The sequence below is a fragment of the Humulus lupulus genome, chromosome 9 (assembly GCF_963169125.1).
Source record: "Humulus lupulus chromosome 9, drHumLupu1.1, whole genome shotgun sequence".
Classification (NCBI taxonomy): domain Eukaryota; kingdom Viridiplantae; phylum Streptophyta; class Magnoliopsida; order Rosales; family Cannabaceae; genus Humulus; species Humulus lupulus.
Genome location: NC_084801.1, coordinates 96,890,055 through 96,897,573, shown reverse-complemented (window position 1 = coordinate 96,897,573; position 7,519 = coordinate 96,890,055).

Genomic DNA, 7,519 nt, shown 5'->3' with positions numbered 1-7,519 from the left:
GTCCATATAAATCCAACCCAAATGACCTAAATACCCCTAGGTCACTAAAGGTCCCTAAAGCCACCCCAAGGGCAAAATTGTCCTTTCCAACCTATACCGTTAATTATAATTAACGCTCTCCAATTCCCGCTAATCTCAATATTCTCAAATGCCAATAAATCATATCCCATTACCCTTTAATTCCCGGTAATGTTCTAATCATCAAAATGACCCCGAGAGTCACCCCGAGCCCCGAACTTAAGCTCGTTATGACTAGACCGAACACTTACATTTCACTATCGTCTCATGCCGAATAGCTCAAACCAATCCACCTTATGATGTGGCTATACTAATTAATCACAACCATGCACCCAAAGTACCCAATCATGCCCACAGCGGCCAAATTACCAAAATACCCTTATAATCATAAATACACCCATATGCACGCATTTACCATCATATAATAATATAATTCACATGAGCATGCATATGATTATTAAATAGCATCATAATTCAATTATGGCCCTCCCGGCCTCCTAATCAAGGTCCTAACCCTTATTAGGAAATTCGGGGCATTACACTTTGAAAAGCTACACATCAATATTCTATTTTTCGAAGCTCTAGAGTGAATTCCAAGTTATGTAAAATTCAGGAGGGAGATTTTATGTTAGAAAAGAATGATGGAAGACTATGAAACTTTGGCATTGAAAGAAGAGTGCAATGCAATTTCGCAAAGGAAGCTACCCCAAAAGCTGAGAGATCCGGGGAGTTTTACTATACCATGCACCATAGGAAAGTTTGAGTAAGCATGCATTATGTGATATGGGGGCAAGAATCAACCCGATGCCATTATTTTGTTCTGTCGACTTGGGTTCGGAGAAGCAAGAACAACCACAGTCACTTTTCAGTTAGCAGATCGATCAGTGAAGCATCCAAGGGGTATCATTGAAGATGTTTTAGTGAAGGTGGACAATTTTATTTTCCGGCGGACTTCATTGTTCTAGACATGGAAGAGGATACTGATGTCCCAATTATTCTTGGAATACCATTCTTGGTCGTGGACCAAGCACTGATTGATGTACAAAAAGGGGAGTTAAGGCTTCGGGTTCAAGGAGATGAAGTGGTCTTTAATGTGTTTAAGGCAATGTCTTATCCAATAGCAAGCGAGAGCAGCTACAATGTTGCTGTGATAGAAGGAGCGTTTCTGGGAGAAGTTTGAGCAATGATCCTCTTGAGTTGGCATTGACACTGGTTGATGAAGATGATGAAGATAATAGTGAGGTCACAGAGTATGTCAAATGGGTAAATTCTTATGGGCCTTTTTACATAAATTTTTTTGAAGAGTTGGGACAAGGGCATGAAAGACCATTGTCTTCTATTGAAAAGCTATCGATGTTAGAATTAAATCCCCTACTAAACCACCTTCATTATGCTTACTTTGGTGAGAAAGAGACATTACCAAGAATTGTGTCCTTTTCTCTATCTGAAGTGGAGGTGGAGAAACTATTGAAAGTGCTTCGGGCCCACAAGTTGGCTATTGGGTTGACATTGGCAGACATTAGAGGAATAATCCCATCAACAGTAATGCATAAGATCCTTAAGGAAGATGAGAGCAAGCCATCCATTGAAGCTCAAAGAAGATTAAATCCAGTTATGAAAGCAGTGTTAAGGAAGGAAATTCTTAAATAGTTAGATGTTGGTGTGATTTATCAAATGTCTGACAGTGCTTGGGTGAGCCCGGTACAAATAGTTCCTAAGAAAGGTGGAATGACTATGGTAAAGAATGAGAATAATGAGTTCATCTTGACTTGTACTGTGACGGGATGGAGAATTTGCATAGATTACCGCAAGTTGAATAAGGCAACAAGGAAAGATCATTTTCCTTTGCCTTTTGTGGATCAAATGCTGGACAGGCTGGCGGACCATAGTTATTATTATTTTTTGGATGATTACTCGGGGTCCCATAAAATAGCTATTGCACTAAAGGATTAGGAAAATACAACTTTTACATGTCTATATGACACTTTCGCTTTTCGGAGAATGACATTTGGGCTTTGCAATACTCCAACTACATTCCAAAAATGTATGATGGAAATATTTTCTAATATGGTGGACAAAAGCATTGAGATTTTTATGGATGACTTTTCGGTATTTGGGTCTTCTTTTGATGAGTGTTTGAGACACTTGGAGATGATTTTGCAACAGTGTGAAGAGTCTAATCTAGTTTTGGGTTGGGAAAAGGGCCACTTCATGGTGAACATGGGAATTGTTCTTGGGCACAAGATTTCTAATAAAGGCATCGAGGTGGATCAGAAAAAAATTTGAAGTATTGAGAATCTACCACCTCCAGTTTCAGTGAAAGGAGTGAGAAGATTTCTAGGCCATGCGGGATTTTATAGAAGGTTTAATAAAGACTTCTCGAAAATTTCAAAACCATTATCAACCTTGTTAATGAATGGTATCACATTTGACTTCAATGAGGAGTGCCTACATGCCTTTAAGGTGTTTAAGGAAAAGTTAATTTTAGCTCCTATTGTTGTTGCACCAAATTGGGATCTCCCGTTCGAGCTTATGTGTGATGCTAGTGACTACGTGATAGGAGCAGTTTGGGGGCAACGTATTGACAACATATTTAGAACCATATACTATGCTAGTAGAACATTAAATGATGCTCAACTAAATTATGCTACCACAGAGAAAGAACTTCTAGCCATTGTAAATGCATTTGACAAGTTCTAACTGTTTCTCATTGGAAATAAGGTATTGTGTAATCTGACCATTCAACTATCAGGTATCTTATGACCAAGAAGGATGAAAAACCCCGTCTCATTATATGGGTACTTAAAACGCCCTACTACCCTAGAGTCATTACGGTGTGTTTGAAAACATGCCATTAGCTCAATAATCAAGGTTTTTGATCGAAAAGTGAGATTAAGTTAAACTAAAGACTCGTTTAACAAAAATTAAGTGTAAAAGGGTCGGATTTCCATTAAAGTTATAAAAGTGATACACTGGGATCTGAAAATACTATTTTAAAATATATTTACAATTCAAAAGTTATGGTACAGTCGACCTAAGAGACAAAATCAAATGTCTACAACATGTCCCTCAAACAACCCCGGTCGTGGTGGCCGGGTAGGCCGAACATTTACACGCTGCTCCATGCCTTCCAACTCAAGCTTGGTCAGCCTTTCCTTTGCCCTTATTTGCACCATAGAGCACTAGTGAGCCAAGGCCCAACAAGAAAATGCAACACATCACATATGACAACTCAAACCAGTAATACACAACTTAAACAGATAGTAGATTATTCACATAATGGCCTATGCGACCCAGAAGCTTTACCAGGCACTGGGTTCACAGTCTTCACTGAACGGGTGAGTACAACACCCTATATGGCCATGCCATGGCGGTCCACATTCAGCATGCTTGTTGTCGGTCGGCCTGCATTCAACATGCTTATCATCATTCTCGTCCTTCTCCAATCTCGGCCTATGCCGATCTGGACCTTTGCCGATCCTAGCCTTCGCCGATCAATCATAACCATGCAAACATAGCGTAACAACTACCAATATTCACACACAACATTCAACATAAATAATCGAGCCATGCCCCACTCTATGGGCACAAACAGTTTTCTTACCTGTGTCCCGAGCTGACTGTTTAGTGTGATCGCGAGCGCGATCCCCTAAACCCAAGCATTGGAGGTAAAACCTTGGAACAACACAATAATAATAACATCCACAGGCCCTAAGCCAATTAAGAACTTCAAAATAGTATTCTAGCCTCCGGGACCTTGAATCCTACTAAACTGGGTAGTAGGATCCTTGCCGAGCCCTTATATTTGGGTTCTCGAGTTTAAAACCCTAATTTGGTTAGAGAGACTTTGGGCTCTCTACTTGGGGAAATGGGCCACGGTGTGCCCTACTTGCACCGTGGTGCCTGAGCAAAATCAAAGGCTCCCCAAGCCTCTTAACATACATGGGCCGCGATGCCTGAAGAACAGGGCCGCGACTCGAGCCCAAAACCCAGAAATCCTACATGTTTTCACTATGTTTTCCTCAGCCAAATTTACCAATTCACACTCAGTTCAACCCCTACACCCAGAATTAATTATAGAATTCGTATCAAGGAAACCTAATCACTATAAACACTGCAAAATCTATCCCATAATCTCATTAAAACATAAAAACCGACCTAGAGTTCAAATTGAAACCCTTATTATGTGGATATATTTGTGATCTGTGATTCGAGACGATCCTAGTGAGAGAGTTAGCGAAAAAGTCACGACGAGGATTTATACCCGGCTCGGAGCGAGCCTAGGGGTATAAATAGGAATTTAGAGAATATATTGGGGTCTATTTTGATATTGGAGAATATAACTGGTGATTAGTTATGAGTCGGGAGGTTAGCGGTAAATATTTGAGACACTCGAGGAATTAGCGGGAATTGGGTGAAATGACCAAAATACCCCTAGGTGGATTAAAAGACTTAGGATTTATGGGAGGGTATTGTGGTCATTTGGTTTATAAGGGATAGATAATATTAATCTTTATGCTTAGTGGAACTTGTAGAAAGGAATAGATGTCTAAAGGAAAGAAAAGGAAGAAAAGAAGGAAAGAAAAGGGAAGGAAAAACAGGGTGTTTCCTAGGTCGGTGTAACGACCCGAATTTTCTAATAGGGCTTAGGGCCTTGATTAGTGTGTCTGGAGGGCAATAAATGATTTAATATGTGGATTTATGTGAATATATGATAATGATGCATGTTTAGTTGAGTTAAATGTGCATGTGGGCCCCGTCTAGATATTAGGGGTATAAATGTGATAAATGCTATATATATGTGATATGTCTGTGCAGCACGATCCGAGACAGTCCTGGGGAGCGGTTAGCCAGAAAGTCACAAAGAGATCACCAACTTTTGTATGAGGCATGGAATCACAAAGAGCTCTTCCTCGACAGCACCCATAAGCTAATGGTCAAGTAGAAGCAGTGAACAAGACTATCAAAGACATTCTGAAGATACGCCTTGAACAAGCCAAAGGAGCCTAGCAAGAATTACTTCCGGAGGTCCTATGGTCACATCAAATGACGGCTCGAATGGCGACAGGCCATACCCCATTCTCTTTGGCGTTTGCTCATGAAGCCATGTTTCTAGTTGAACCACTCCCCCATCCCACAGAAGAGAGACATACAATCAAGGGAGGAACCATCGACTAATAGAAGAGTCGCTCAAATTAATCAAAGAAAGATGAGAAAAGGCAAGTCTCGGAGTAGCAACATATCAACAAAAAGTGGCCAAATACTTCAATTCCAGAGGGAAAGATAAAAAATTCCAAGTTGGAGACTTAGTACTCAGGAGGGTGTTCCTAAACACTAAGGACACTTCTAAAGGGGTACTAGGACCTAATTGGGAAGGGTCATACCTTGTGGAGGAGGTGATCCCACCAGGGACATAAAAAATAGCATGACTGAATGGAGAACTAATAAAAAACTACTAGAATGGCGAACACCTCCGCCAGTACTATCAGTGAAGCTGTTTAGCAGCGACATGAGTTTTAATTTGCAAATGTATTATTTTCAAATTATCTATGAAATAGCCATTATGCTACAATGAATGAATTTAATTTCTTAAGTTTCTCTTAATTCTTTAAATTACTTTCAACAAGAGACTTGTCCGAGGACCTTGTCTCCTAAATTAATGGAACAAGTTCGATCTTGGTTTTTGAGGAGCCTATCTACCCATACTATTGAAAAGAGAGACAAGTCCTAGGACCTTTGTAACGCCCCAAACTCCAGGGACCGTTACGGTGTGCCTTGTAAACAGTGCTAAACTCGCTAATCGAGTCATTTGGCCAAAACCGTGAACTAAGTATGATTAGCGGTTTGAGGATTAAAAACTTTGGTTAAGATGTAACGTTTCACTATAACGTTTACTATATACACTGGGATCCCGAAAATAAAGTTTCAGAGTTTATTATAGAAAATATTTACAACAGGCCGTTCTAAGCGACAAAACAGGGTTCAACCCTAGTTCCACTTTAAACCTCAGCCGTGGCGGACGAGCAGCTGCATATGTACACATCATCACCTAAGCTCTCCAACTCAAGGATGGTCCAGCTTCCTCTTGCCTTTACCTGCACCACGTAGCACCCGTGAGCCGAAGCCCAGCAAGAAAACCCAATAAAGTATGCTATAATGTCAACAACGATCATAATAGCCATTCAGGACTATCATTCCAAGAAAATAGGTGACAATAGCCAAAAGTCACAATAATGAGCATCGCTCCTTCCAGCCATGTGACGATAGGGTCACCAGGGCTTAACTGGTAAGTGATCCTTTCATAAGTTTGGTTAGGACAGGTGCATGGTGAATGGTCACCAACATAACCTTCCTTCCGACTCTAGAGTCGTGCAATGGACAGCGTCCCTTGCCATGTGACAAATAGTCACCGGGGTCATATACCTTGGCCATAAACATCTGGTCATAGACCAGGCAAGCGCTTATAGTTCTTATTGACCTTCCGGTCGGTCCAGCATTAATACCCCATATGAGTCATTCAATGCCAACCTCGATTAGATCTAATCTTTATTTGGCCCGGCGTTCACAACGCACTGCCACCTCTGACCCTTGGGTCGGTAAAGCACGACCAGTGCTCAGCCCGTGGTGAACTTAACTAATAAGTCACAGCTTCACAGACGGATCTGACACTATTGTCGATTCTGAATAATAAGCCAGCGCCATACACAAGTAAGCCATGCCACCAAACACATATCACATGTCCAATATCCATAAACAAGGTATTTAGCATGCTTACTAACAGATACCAGTACAAATAGGACCATGCGCAACCACAGAGGCTCAAGCTCTGAACAATATCATACCCAGTATATAAAGCATGTCCTAATCACATGTTTCTTATGCATCATGTGCAACATATTCAACAATCCAACATGCACCAACAACGGCCATGCATGTCACGTTTAATAGCCAACCAACATGCATCAAGAATAGCCATGCATGTCATACATAATAATCAACCGTCATGCATCTATAATAACCACGCATGTCATGCCCGGTAGACAATCAACATGCATCATAATAGCCATGCATGTCACATATACACAGGGTGCAGTTTTCTTACCTCCGGTTCGAGTGAGAGTTAGAGTAAGAACGACCCCTGAGAACGATCGATCCTCAATCCTTTGACGGTCACCTAGTCATAAACAAAACAATCTCCAATTAATGAAAATCACCAAAGATAGGGTCTTAACCTAAACCCCACTCTCGGGACCTCGAAACATGCCCACATAGTGAGTAGATTCGATCCCGGGCCTTAAAGATTGAAACCCCAAGTCAAAAACCCTTAAAAACACCCAAAACAGGGTTCTGAAGGAACAGGGTAGCGCTACAGCGCTGCCCTTCTAGCGCCCCAGCGCTCAAGACAGAAACACAACCGCCCTACTGAAACCCTGTGTAGCGGTATAGTGCCCTCTGATGGGCGCTGTAGCGCTACCCCAGACAGCACCACCCCAGAAACTTC